The sequence below is a fragment of the Podarcis melisellensis genome (assembly GCF_964234715.1).
Source record: "Podarcis melisellensis genome assembly, chromosome: 3".
NCBI lineage: Eukaryota > Metazoa > Chordata > Lepidosauria > Squamata > Lacertidae > Podarcis > Podarcis melisellensis.
The window spans coordinates 7,400,361-7,414,663 of record NC_138530.1 but is presented as its reverse complement, the minus strand read 5'-3'; the positions used below and the strand labels follow the sequence as shown (position 1 = coordinate 7,414,663).

Below are 14,303 nucleotides of genomic sequence, written 5' to 3'. Positions count from 1 at the left end.
CTTCTCATGAAGCAAGGTTCATGAGTTCTGCACATTATAATCTTTGCTTTCAGAATAATGTGGCATCATAACTTCACTTCAGCAACAGGTCATTGATTATATCATTCTCTTACAGTTCAAGCAGAAAATTACATGTCCATTCTTTATTACACTCTGCTTGCTGTAGCAATGACCTCCTTCCACCCTTCTACCAAAAATATGCATGGATGCAGAGGAGCTTAATTATTCATCCAGTACAGGCTGAGCAGCAGACAGAACACTCAGGAATCACTACCCAAGGCTTATGGTCCAGAGCAATAAGTTCAGAACTGGATGGAAGCCACAAAGATGTTGCCACAAATTCTCCTGCCCCTCCCACCAAGCTTTGAATAATGAAGCATAGCACATTCACCCAAGGCACTCTCTTGCCTTGTTGCTATACAATGACTGCAAGTGTTTGCTCTGTTGGGGTAGGTGAGTCTGCTCCCATCTACAAAGGAGTATATGCATATTCCTAGTATGTAGCCATTCATATATTATGCAAGGTTTCTCTGCATTTTTAGCAGAAAGACAAGGTTGTGGTGATAATCTTGATTTCTAGTACAGTGGTGCCACGCAAGACGAAATTAATTCGTTCCGCAAGTCTTTTCGTCTTGCGAGTTTTTCGTCTTGCGAAGCACGGTTTCCCATAGGAATGCATTAAAAATCAATTAATGCGTTCCTATGGAAACCGAACCGCCTTCAGACCAGGTCTGGGGACAGTCTGTCCCCCGACCTCTTCTGAAGGCTGGCGGGGGCGAAAGTCTTTGCTTCCCCCCCGCCTGCCTTCCCGGGAGAGCGGGAAGGCAGCGCTGCCTTTTCCGCTCTCCCGGAAAGGCAGGCAGGGGGGAGCAAAGACTTTTGCCCCCCGTCCGCCTTCGGAAGAGGTCCAGGACCTCTTCCGAAGGCGGGCGGGGGGCAAAAGTCTTTGCTCCCCCCCTGCCTTCAAAAGCCGTCCGGGATAGCGGGAAGCGCTTCCCTGCTATCCCGGACCGCTTTTAAAATGCTGGCGGTGGGGAGCAAAGCCTTTCGCCCCCGCCGGCCTTCCTGGACCTCTTCTGAAGTCCGGAGGGGGGGGAAAGGCTTTGCTCCCCACCGCCAGCATTTAAAAAAAGGTCCCCGAGATTTCCCTATGGGCTTTCGTCTTGCGATGCAAGCCCATAGGGAAAATCGTTTAGCGAAGCGTCGCAAAAAACGAAAAACCCTTTCGTCTTGCGGGTTTTTCGTCTTGCGAGGCATTCTTCTTGCGGGGCACCACTGTAAATAAATAAGCAGTGTTTAAATCTTAAATGACGTAGGCCCCAATCATTCGGAATATTGTCTTGTTCCTCACAAACCTTATTGGTTGTTAAGATTAACAGATGGGGCCCTCCTGACATTTGGACACCATTGGAAGTTTGAGTTGTGGTGGCCTGAGAGAGGGCAATCTCTGTGATAGCTATTGAATCTCCCACTCCCACCCTGATGATCCAATGGATAACTCAATAAGTTGCAATCTACAGAGTTCTACAACCTAAAGGAGGGTGGAGGATCCCCATAGCCTCATGTTTCCCCCTTTGTTTCTACTTCCTAGGTACAACAAGCCCCCTCACCAAACATCTCACCTTGACCTATCATAGCTATGAAGACCTGGTACCTTATTGCCTTGGTGCTCTTTTCAGATCCAAGTAAGTTCTTTCATCACCTCTAGATTAAAGGAAACCTCTCAGTTTTGCACTACAGCCAAGTATTGTGTACAGTTGATTGCCAGTTCGTTTCCAATTCCCACTCGAAGTGCACACAGCAGTGTTTAAAGTCTTAAAGGACCTAGGCCTCAATCATATGGAATATTGTCTCCTTCCTAACCGATCTTATTGATTGTTAAGATAATGGATGGGGCCCTCTTGACATTTGGACACCATTGGAAGTTTGGGTTGTGGTGGCCCAAGAGAGGGCATTCTCTGAGATAGAGGTAGAACCCCCCCAAAAAAATGTTACAATCTGGGCAAGGGGGGTCCCTCTCATGCGATGCACATGGCCAAGGTTGAGGTGAGAGAGAAGGCAGAAAGTCCCTCTTGTTAGGGTTAGTGGCACATTCCCTATGGAATGCCTTCCCATCAGTTGTCAAAGAGATAAAGAAGTGCAGAAATTTTAGAAGACACCTGAAGGCAGAACTGCATTGTGAAGTTTTTAATGCTTGTTTTATTATGTTTTTATATGGTCCAAAATGTCTGGCGCAACCAAGCCAGGTGGGAGGGGTATAAATAATAAAATTAAATTTATTAAATTAAATATTATTTAGTTATTAGTAATATTTCATTTTTAAAGAATAATAACAATGATTTTATTATTTATAACCCACCCATCTGGCTGGGTTGCCCCAGCCACTCATGGAACGTTGTGTGTGCCCCCCTGCCCACCACTCTAGGGCACTGTATACAGAAAACACCATTGGCAATTGTAGTAGAGGTAGAAATAGCAGCTTAGTACTAGGTATTTGGTATTACAGTGGTGCCCCGCAAGACGAACACCTCGCAAGACGAAAAACCCGCTAGACGAAAGGGTTTTCCGTTTTGGAGGCGCGTCGCAAGACGAATTTCCCTATGGGCTTGCTTCGCAAGACGACAGCCCATAGGGAAATCTCTGGGACAGTGGGGAAGCACAGCGCGTCTTCCCCGCTGTCCTCGGACCTCCTCCGAAGCCTGGCGGCGGGGCGGGGACACCTCCTCCCGCCGCCGGGCTTCGGAAGGATGCCCCGATGCCGGGCGGCGGGGCGGGAAATCCTCCCTCCGCCGCCCGGCATCGGAACGATGCCCCGATGCCGGACGGCGAGGCGGAAACGCCTCCCCCCGCCGCCCGGCTTCGGGGCGGGAAAGCCTCACCCCGCCGCCCAGCATCGGAACGATGTCCCGAAGCCGAGCGGCGGGGCGGGAAAGCCTCCCCCCGCCGCCCGGCATCGGAACGATGTCCCGAAGCCGGGCGGCGGGGCCGCGAAGCCTGGGCACGCTGGCAACTCTCCGCAAGGAGCGCTCCCGCTGCTTGCGGAGAGGTCCGCGAAGCCTGTCCTGGACCTCTTCTGAAGGTAGGCGGGGGGCAAAAGTCTTTGTCCCCCCTGCCTGCCTTCCCAGGGGCTTTTAAATCGCCCCGGACAGCGGAGAAGTCCTCTGCTGTCCCGGGCGATTTTAAAATGCCGCCCGCCAGAAGAGGTCGGGGGAAGGCGGTTTCCATAGGAACGCATTAATTGATTTTCAATGCATTCCTATGGAAAACCGTGCATCGCAAGACGAAAAACTCGCAAGACGAAGAGACTTGCGGAACGAATTAATTTCATCTTGCGAGGCACCACTGTATTTCATATTGTAAACCACCCTGAAACCTATGAGTGAAATAAAGAAAATAATAAATTAATGAATAGTCCTGTTCCATTTCTTGTTTTTGTGAATAGGTTTTGCTAATTTAACAGACCAGACCATGTGCCATGCCTTTCAGGGCCACTGTGCCGTCTTGAACTGCTATGGTGATTTTGTGGCCATCGGAATCTGTGGTGAGAAATGGGTTTGCTGCCTGAGGTGAGAACAAGAATTACAAAAACTAAATAGATCAATGTGTCATTAATGAGTAATGTTTCATGTGTCAAAAATAATTTTTGAGTCAAAAATGGTTGTGCTAAAACATTGTTACCTCCAGGAGGGAAGGTACTATCTCTTTAATACCACTATTGTATCTATTCAAATAAATCCTGCTGTCATTTGAAGAATAGTAAAACAAAAAAAGATAGCACCAACCCATTGGATGGCAGAAAACGCAACAATTTAATAAGTGCTTTAATAAACAATATGGAAGAGCACCTATAACACGGGTGTCAAACAACAAGGCCCATGGGCCGAATCCGGCCTGCCACACCTCGTCATGTGGCCCAGGTAGCCGCCACCGGCCTCCAGCCTTTACCTTTTATTCTCGCTTTTTTTTTTTTACACAAGAAAGCCGCCTCTTCAGCGCATGCGCGGCAGCCTACAAGCCAGAGAACGTCTGCCCTCTAGCGGCGCTGGCCGTTCTACACAGGAACCCTCCACTTTACATGCATTCAGGAAACCTCCACTTGTTTTTATATTGAGCGCATGCCATCCTGTGATGTGACAGATCCAACGGCTGCCTGAACCATTCTCTCCTGTACTGTAAGTACATATGATGTATGTGGGGGGGGGGTCTGCTTATTATTCTGCTTAAAAGTCTGAGTGGTAAACTTTGGATATACTGACCACTTCCATGTCACTTTACAGTGGTATAGGGACCATAAAGTACAATCAAATAACCCAAAAATGTCCAAGAAAAGAAAAGTTGATGCAGAGGGAAGGCAATTTCAGGAGAGATGGGAAAGTGAATACATGTTTGTGATTAATGGAGACAAGCCGGAATGTCTTATTTGCTATGAGGCAGTGGCAGTGATGAAGGAATACAATTTACGCCGGCACTTTGAGACCAAACATGGAGCCAAATTTGCTAACCTCAGCCACCAGGAAAAGCAACAAAAGGTCCAAGAATTAAAAGGTAGCCTGCATTCTCAACGGAATATTTTTGCAAAAATGACAGCAAAAAAATGATGCAGCAGTGAAAGCCAGCTATCTTGTGGCTGAAGAAATTGCGCAAGCTTCAAAGTGAAATTTTCAGAAGGTGCATTTGTAAAGCAGTGTATGCTGAAGGTATGTGAACAGGTGTGCCCTGAGCAGAGACAGGCTTTTAACAATGTCAGCTTGTCAAGAAACACCATCACAGACCGAGTCAGGGACCTAGCCTGTAATCTTAAAACAAAGTTGGCATGCAGTTATCTGGCATTTTCATTAGCTGTTGATGAAAGTACTGACAATACTGATACAGCTCATCTAGCTATTTTTGTAAGAGGTGTCAAGGAAGACTTGTCTGTCAGTGAGGATCTCTTGGATGTGGTCGCCATGTATGGGACAACAACTGGGAGGGACATCTTCAATGCAGTGGAGGAATCCATAAATAAAATGAAATTACCTTGGGAAAAGTTGGTGGGACTTACTACTGATGACGCTCCAGCAATGTGTGGAGAGAGAAATGGCTTGGTTGGACTGTTAACAGAGAAAATGAAGAAAAGTAATTGCCACACGCCGCTGATAACTTATCACTGCATTATCCACCAAGAAGCTCTGTGTGGCAAGGTTCTGCAACTGGATAACATAATGTCCACAGTCACGAAAACAGTGAATTTTTCTGCATGCACGGTGTCTGAATCATCGTCAGTTCCAACAATTTTTGAAGGAGGTGGGCATGGAACATACAGATGTGCCATACCAAACAGAAGTAAGGTGGCTGAGTAGGAGCACCGTTCTCAAGAGATTTTTTGAGCTTTTGGAAGAAATTACTTTTTTTATGCAAAGTAAAGGGAAGCCCTTGTCAGAACTGTCAGATCCAAACTGGCTGTGCAATTTTGCTATGTTGTGTGACATAACAGAGCATCTCGCCCAACTGAATCTGAGGCTGCAGGGCCGCAAACAAGTCATAACCTCAATGTATGAGGCAATAACAGCTTTCCAGAAGAAACTGCAACTATGGAAGTCACAGCTTGAAAAAGGCAGTCTTGCCCACTCTCCTATCTGCCAGAGCATCTCAACCTCATTCCCAGGTACTTTTTCATGTGCTCGATTGGGTACCAAAGTGAATCGGCTGATTGATTAATTCAATCGACGCTTTTCTTACTTTAAAGAACAAAACTTAACCTTTACCAGCTTTGCCAATCCCTTCAACATCGATGTTGACAGTGCACCACATCACCTTCAAATGGAATTGCTACAGCACAAGACCTAACGCCAGACATTGATGGACTGACCTCAGGAAAAAGATGTCAGCCATCTAGTCAGAAAAGTTAAAAAAAAGTTAATGCCTTGTGTTTGCCATATGTGTAATAAACAGTGTTTGGCAATATTTGTATTTTTTTTTTAAAAAAATACTGTCTGTTACCAAAAATCATTTTTCAATAAATTGTACAATAATTGTACATTTGAATATCTACTTGCCATTATTCTGACTATGTTTCTGCTTTCAGAGCTAGTTGTTACTTACATTATTACAAAAAACCAGTAATAATTGAATGCAGTGACAATAATTTATGATAATAAAGAGTGGACACATAGTCCTACAGATACAACCGGCCCTTTGAGGGTGACCAAACTGCTGATGCGGCCCCCGATGAATTTGAGTTTGACACCCCTGACCTATAATGTCCAACTCAATCTCAGATCCGAAAACTGGCAGCAGAGACCTTGGTGAGGCTATCACTGTTGCCAGCCAAGTTCACAATGTTTACCTAGTTATTTGACTGCTGAATGACCTAGTCCCTAGCAGCCCTGAGATCACTCATTGAGATAATGCTTTTAACTGTCTTTTGTTGGACTGTGCACCAAATTCAGCCAAATCCCAAGACAAGTTGGGTCTATTGAGCAGGATTCATCCTAAGCTTGGGTTGAGAAATGCATTAATCAGGTTATATGGTCCAGAGGGATCTAGAGATTTTAGGGGACAGGTCACCAGACAGGTATCGGGCAGACCTCAAGCAGACCCAATGCTGCCTGGTTCTCCTTCCTTTCTGACATCCCACTCCACAGGATCAATGCCTTCTCTCAACACTGATGCAACAGAGGCACATGCTACTCCACACTGGTTACACACACACACACACACACACACACACGAAAAGAAAATAAAAGTCTGAACCATCTTGTGGTGCTTTGAATCTCTCAGTCTCTCCCCAATTTTTATTGAATTTTGTTACATGGCATAAGAAGACACTGCAAAAAATGAGTAACGAAGAAAAAGCAAAGCCTAAATAGTAGAAAGTTGCAGAATGAAATAACAGCAAACTTATATACCAAATTGTCTTTCTCTGACAGACGTGACTTGATTCAACCGGCCAAGCCTCATGGACCCATCGGAAAGCCACCAAGACCCACCAAGAGGCCTCCTAGGAAGCTTAAGCCACCCAAACCAACACCCTCTCGGCCCAATTTTTTTTAAAAATAGTTAATATTGTCATTGAAAATGATCATCCGTTCCATCGTACATGTTCTGTGAAAAGATAAATAAAATGTAAAGAGAAGAAACAAAAAGGCCTACTTAGTTGAAAGGGCAGCTACACTGAATCAAATAACTGATTCTCAGCATCTCCCAGAGAATGGGCTGCCAGTTGCAAAACTTGACAGATTGGTTTGGTAGCTCTTTGTAAAGGTGGATGATGTGTGGCCTTTGTGTTTCATAAATTTGGTGAATGTTTCCGTGTGTGTGTGTGTATGAGAGAGAGAGAAAGGGGAAGGGGAGAAAGAAGAGAAGAAAAGGAGGAGGAGGAGGTGTACCCACCCACTTTGGTTTTGCTCTACCCACCTTTGCTGCTGGCCGGAAAAACCCAGGACACAAATTTTAATGTGTCTAGCAGGTAAGGTGGCTCATTTATCAGAAGTATTGTATTTAGCATTAATTAAACCTCCTAGGTATATTTTGCTCTAGGAGGTTTAATTTAGTCAGAATCATGTAAACACTTCCAGAGTTAACACTAAATACTGTACATTGCTTCTGGTAAATGAAAATTTGTATCCTAGGTTTTTTAAACCCATCTACCCATGTACTATGGGATGTGGGTGGCACTGTGGGTTAAACCACGGAGGCTAGGACTTGCCGATCAGAAGATTGGTGGTTCGAATCCCTGCAACGGGGTGAGCTCCCATTGCTCGGTCCCTGCTCCTGCCAACCTAGCAGTTCGAAAGCACATCAAAGTGCAAGTAGATAAATAGGTACTGCTCCTGCGGGAAGGTAAACGGCATTTCTGTGTGCCGCTCTGGTTTGCCAGAAGCAGCTTAGTCATGCTGGCCACATGACCCAGAAACTGTACACCAGCTCCCTTGGCCAATAAAGCGAGATGGGTGCCGCAACCCCAGAGTTGGTCACGACTGGACCTAATGGTCAGGGGTCCCTTTACCTTTACCCATGTACTATCTTAATCGCAAGAGGTGCATTGCGTGCCAGATGCAATATTTTTTTAGCTCTCCTATCCCACTCTTGGTTTCAAGTTTGTTCTAAGCAGAAAAGGTACAAGGAAGTCTTTAAGGAGAGAATCTGTGGCAAAGCAGGTGCCTTGTCATCACAGAAATAAACTCCTAATAGTGTGGAATAATCCCTATCCTCTATTCATAATCAGCACTTTGAATTGATTAATAGAAGCACAGTGTTCCATCCCACTAAGTCAAACTCACAGTAGACCCACTGAGGTGAGAAAGCATGCCTTGTTTAGGTCTATAAATTTTAATGAAGGCTGAGAGCCTTCTGGCAGTTCCCTCACTGAGAAAAACAAAGTTACAGGGAACCAGGCAGAGGACCTTCTTGATAGTGGTGCCCGCCCTGTGGAACGCCCTCCCATTAGATGTCAAAGAGAAAAACAACTATATGACTTTTAGAAGACATTTGAAGGCACCCCTGTTTAGGGAAGTTTTTAATGTTTTATTTTATTTTATTTTTGTATTTTTAATATTTGTTGGAAGCTCCCCAGAGTGGCTGGGGAATAAATAAATAATAATAATAATTATTATTATTAGAAGAAGAGTTTGGATTTGATATCCCACCTTTCACTCCCTTTAAGGAGTCTCAAAGCGGCTAACATTCTCCTTTCCCTTCCTCCCCCACAACAAACACTCTGTGAGGTGAGTGGGGCTGAGAGACTTCAAAGAAGTGGGACTGGCCCAAGGTCACCCAGCAGCTCCATGTGGAGGAGCAGAGACGCGAACCCGGTTCCCCAGATTACGAGACTACCGCTCTTAAACACTACACCACACTGGCGGCTTCTTCTTCTTCTTCTTCTTCTTCTTCTTCTTCTTCTTCTTCTTCTTCTTCTTCTTCTTCTTCTTCTTCTTCTTCTCCTTCTCCTCCTTCTCCTTCTCCTTCTCCTTCTCCTTCTTATTCTTAGAGTAAAACTTAGATGACTACAATCCAGATGTTTGTGTTCTCATGGCCTGCTTTCCTTTGGACCACATCAGTGAGACCCTCAGCAGGGTATTGTCATCTGGACAGCCCAGGACCTCCATATACAAGGCCCAGACTTGCGGCCTAGAGAAGTCACTTAATCTGTGCTGGTACCATGGGTTACTCAAGAGGTGAGGTCCAAGTCCAGTCCATGGTCAAAGGTGCAACGTGGAGGCAGTCTGTAGCAGTTGAAGCTGGGTGCAGGGCAGGGAGTCGAATGAAGTCAGAGACAGGCATGCAAGCAGGGAGCCAGGGCAGGTCAGGAGTTCAGGCAGGTACTAGCAACCAACAATGTTGCTCCCGCAACCTGGGGCTGGCCGGCTTTTATCTGCCCCAAGGCATAGGGCAACCCCGATCCTCTGGTGACTCGCCTCTCCTGGCCTGGAGGCGAGGGAACTTAGTTCCTTCTGCCTCTCTGCCCTGAGCCTCTGAAGCTTAGGAGAGGCTGGAGGGTTACTGGACCCAGAGGCAACCTTCTCTTCCCCTGATGGGGCTGAGAGTGGAGCACCTGCAGGCAATGGGTCCTCCATCACCTCAGGAGCCAGAGCAGACTCAGCTGATGCCTGCACCTAAGGATCCAGCACAGGTGAGGACCCTTCAGGCTCATGCCCCAGCCTCGGCTCAGCTGCTTCTGGAGGCGGGGACTCCTGTGCAGGCTGGGATCCCTCAGGTTCAGCATCCAAGTCTGAATCCCAGGCCATCACATAATTGCTGATAATGCAACAAAAGCAACATGGCAGGCAGCAGTTATGTGTTACGGGTCTCTGGAGCCACAGTGGGTGCTGTGATTCTCTGGTGGTTTGGCTTTGAACCTGTTGTCTCTTGAAACAGACGGGTGCCAGCAATGACAAAAAAATATGGAAAAGTCTGAAGTGGGGTTGTTAGTGCATTCATCTTAACATAGCCTAGTTCATTCATCCAGAAGAAACTGTTTAGGAGGTATGTATGCAGAGAAGGAGCTCTTGAAGAAGCTGGGTATGTATTGCCTGGAAAAGAGCAGACAAAGAGGAGATATGATAGTCATCTTCAAATATCCCTCACACGGAGGAAGGAACAAGCTTATTTTCTCCTGCCCTGAAGGGTAGGACTCGAACCAGTGGCTTCAAGTCACAAGAAAGGAGATTCCGACTAAACATACGGCAAAACTGTCTGACACTAAGAGCTGTTCAACAAAGGAACAAACTCCTACAAAGGTGGTGGGCTCTCCTTCCTTGGAGGCTTTTAAGCACTGGTTGGATGGCCATCTGTCATGGATGCTTAAGCTGAGATTCCTGCATTGCAGGGAGTTGGGTTGGTGACCTTTGGGGTCCCTTCCAAATCTACAGTGCTATGATTCTATGAGGTTAAAGAGACTCACTTAGTGAAGTATTTTGCCCAATGACCTGCAGAAACCATGAGCTCTCGGGTGTCGTGCAGCTCTGCACAACACTCAGGAGCCCGGCGTGCCGGGCTCCCTAGGGTTGTGCAGAGCTGCCTGCATTCCAAAGCCTGGGGAGTGCTGAAGAGTGCACCCGGGCTTCGCACAGCTCTCCGCAAGCCTGGGGAGACGCGGCTCCCTAGGTTTGCGGATTGCAGGCTGTTCTGGGGGCTGGGGTCGGGAGAAGCTCGGGCTTCCCCCACGCCAGCCCCGTGTCTGGGGGAAAATAATTTTTTTTCTTTATTTCCCCCCCAAAAACTAGGTGCGTCCTATGGGGTGAAAATTACGGTAAAGAGTTTTAAGGGGTTTGGGGAGTATGGTTTGGGGGCTTCATGCATTTTGTTGGTGGTGGTCGTGATGGTAAAACCCTGAAATAGAGGCACTAACTCAGGGAGGAATGAAAGGCAAAATGTATACAGCTGATTGTGGCTGTGAGGGCAATGAATTAGATGTATCTAATGATGTTCTGGTGACTTTAGGAAACCTGAAGCGTGTAACTATTTCAAAGATATGAAAGATTTGTCTGCATTTCCAACAGAAGAGCAAATATGTGGGGATAATTTTGACATGAAGATTTCCTTCCTTTCATCCCTACATCTGGAATAGCTCAATATCTTATGATATGCAGTGTGATATAAACAGAAATACAATCTCCAGCTTCCCTCCTGGTTTTGATTTCCTAGGATTTGCCAATGAAACAATTGCCTTTGATGTGCCATGACTATGAAGACCTGGTACCTTCCTGTTCTTGTCCTTGTCTTGGTTCTCTCTTTTGACCCACGTAAGTTCTTCCATCACCTCTAGACAAAAGGCAAGCCATCCTAATTCACACTTTCTGAATTCACACAGCAGTTATCCAGGCAAGTAATGGGTACAATTGGTTGCCAGTTCATTTCCAGAGCCATTTTTGTTTTGGGCGCCCTGTGGAATGCCCTCCCATCAGATATCAAGGAAATAAACAACTATCTGACTTTTAGAAGACCTCCAAAGGCAAGCCTGTATTGTCAAATTTTAAATGTCTAATGTTTTGCAATTTTTTAATGTGCTGTGGGTTGCTCATAGTGGCTTGTGAAAACCAGCCTAGAAGGGTGAGGATAATAATAATAATAATAATAATAATAATAATAATAATAATAATAATAATAATAAAATTATATTTTATTATTACCCATAACCTGTTGGAGTTATTTTTTTACTATCAAAAACACCTTATGTGGGTCTGGCATGTTTCCCAAATCACCAGGCACTGAATTAGTAGGTGTACACACAGCCTTCAGCATGTAGGAGTCCCAAGACAGACATGGAGTAGCAAATCACAGAAACTATTAGGTACACTCAGAATGGTTTGACTGTCATTAGAGCTTAGTGGTTAGAGAAAACTATTTACAAGCTTCTCGGTAGAGGTTCCCGCAACTGTTGCAGACCTTACCCTGGATGGTTGCAGACCTTGCCCACCACCCCACATCCTTTCAGTCCAAGAGATGGGAGCAGACTAAACAGTCCTTGAGTACAGTCCAGTAAGCTGTGCATGTGTGGAAAACAGTTCTCACAGGGATGAACTTGCACCTGAGATAAACAATCCAGCATTCTGGCAGCTTCTGGAACTTTCACGAACTTTCTGTAACTTGTTTCAGGGAATGAATGACACTGCCCCACATGTTCGGAAGACTTTATTCTTCCCTACCAACCTTCTCATGTATTATGATCAGTGGAGGAGGTCCACTTGTTAGTTCTGCTGTCCTCCAAAATGTGGATGTTGGTGGCCCGGGAGAGGGCACTCTCTCTGATGCATTGCGGAATCCCCTGTGAGCACTCCAACTGGAGAACAGCCTTTGCCAAAGGCGTCATGGACTTTGAAGATGCTCAATCTCAGGACAAAAGGGAGAAACAAGCTAAGGGGAAGACACATTTGGCAAACCCTCACCGTGATCAGCTACCATCCAGAAACCTTTGTGTCCCCTCCCCCTCCATGGAAGGACGTGTGGATCCAAAATTGGCCTCCACAGTCACCTACGGACTCTCTGTTAAAACTGTGTTCATGGAAGACAATCTTACGCGGCTATGACTGATTGCCAGAGGAGAACGAGAAGAAGCATTCTATATTAGATGGGCTGCCTTCAGATGTCTTCTAAATGTCAGATAGTTGTTTATTTCTTTGACCCTAACCCTCTGTCTGGTTCCCTTTAACTTCACTTCTCACAGTGAGGGAACTGCCAGAAGGCCCTTGGCGCTGGACCTCAGTGTCCAAGTTGAACAATGGGGGTGGAGGTGCTCCTTCAGGTATACTGGGCCAAGGCCATTTAGGGCTTTAAAGGTCAGCACCAACACTTTGAATCGTGCTCAGAAACATACTGGGAGCCAATGTAGGTCTTCCAAGACCAGTTATGTGGTCTTGGCAGCCGCTCTCAGTCATCAGTCTAACTGCCGCATTCTGGATTAGTTGTAGTTTCCAGGTCACCTTCAAAGGTAGCCCCCCTTAGAGCGTGTTGCAGTAGTCCAAGCGGGAGATAAGCAGAGCATGCACCACTCTGGCAAGAGAGTCCACAGGCAGGTAGGGTCTCAGCCTGCATACCAGATGGAGCTGGTAGACGGCTATCCTGGAAACAGAATTGACCTGCACCTCTATGGGCAGCTGTGAGTACAAAATGAAGAAGAAGAAGAAGAAGAAGAAGAAGAAGAAGAAGAAGAAGAAGAAGAAGAAGAAGAAGAAGAAGAAGAAGAATAGTAGTAGTAGTAGTAGTAGTAGTAGTAGTAGTAGTAGTAGTAGTAGTTTGGATTTGATATCCCGCCTTTCACTCCCTTTAAGGAGTCTCAAAGTGGCTAACAATCTCCTTTCCCTTCCTCCCCCACAACAAACACTCTGTGAGGTGAGTGGGGCTGAGAGACTTCAAAGAAGTGTGACTGGCCCAAGGTCACCCAGCAGCTGCATGTGAAGGAGTGGAGATGCGAACCCGGTTCCCCAGATTAGGAGACTACCGCTCTTAACTACTACACCACACTGGCGTAGTGCTCCTGCTCCCTCAGGGGCACAGTTGCCCCAGTCAGGACTAGGGAGAAGACAGAACCCTGAGCACCCCACATGTGAGAGCCCAGGGGTCTGAACACTCATCCCCCAACACCACTTTCTGGACACAGCCCAGGAGGAAGGAGCGGAACCACTGTATAACAGTGCTATTTTTATTTTGAACTCTTGCTCTGATCAACCCCAACCGTAATAGCCAATGGTCATGGATAATTAGAAGTGGAGTCCAGCAATCTCAGCAGGTCTATATGTTTGCCACCCCTGCTTTAGCACCAAGTGGCTCAATTCCAAGTCTCATTGGTTTTGAGATAGGAATGGTCTGTACATAATCCTGGGCATCTAGGAGTAAATCTGTACTATAAAACCAAATAACCTTTTAAATAGTAATCGATAGAACAGATGGTTCAGATGCACTCCATTACAACTCCAATTATTTAAATCCAACTCCTATGCCCCTCATGAAGAGTTCTGCACATTGTGCTCTTTCATTTCAGAGCAATCAGCCATCACAATTTCACTTATGTAACAAAACATCCATAACATTATTCTCCTATAGTCCAGGAAGACAATCTCATGACCTTTGTGCATTATACTCTGCGTGCAAAACAAATGGTCTTCCATCCTGGCTCCCACCCAAAACACATAGAGGCTCTTAGTTGTAAATAAGAAAGAGATCTTTATGCAGGTTGAGCAGCAGACAACACTGACGCCAGGACATATGGCAAAACTACCAAATGGGCATATGGTAAAACTACCAAAATTCAGCACCCCTGCATCTCTTGAGCTTCATTCTAAATCATAGTTGTGGTGTTCATGGCAGCATTGCCCCTTCCCTATCTG

The 14,303-nt window shown here is 46.0% G+C and overlaps 2 long non-coding RNA genes across 2 annotated transcripts in view; both read left to right on the top strand.

Moving 5' to 3' along the window:
- LOC309365987 overlaps positions 1 to 14,303 on the top strand; it is a 153,980-nt gene that overhangs the window by 68,081 nt on the left and 71,596 nt on the right. The gene's annotated exons all lie outside the window — the stretch shown is intronic.
- LOC309366051 lies at positions 4,067 to 6,016 on the top strand. The gene is made up of 3 exons (XR_014166444.1): positions 4,067 to 4,172; positions 4,278 to 4,623; positions 5,861 to 6,016. It is a non-coding gene; the product is annotated as an uncharacterized lncRNA (long non-coding RNA).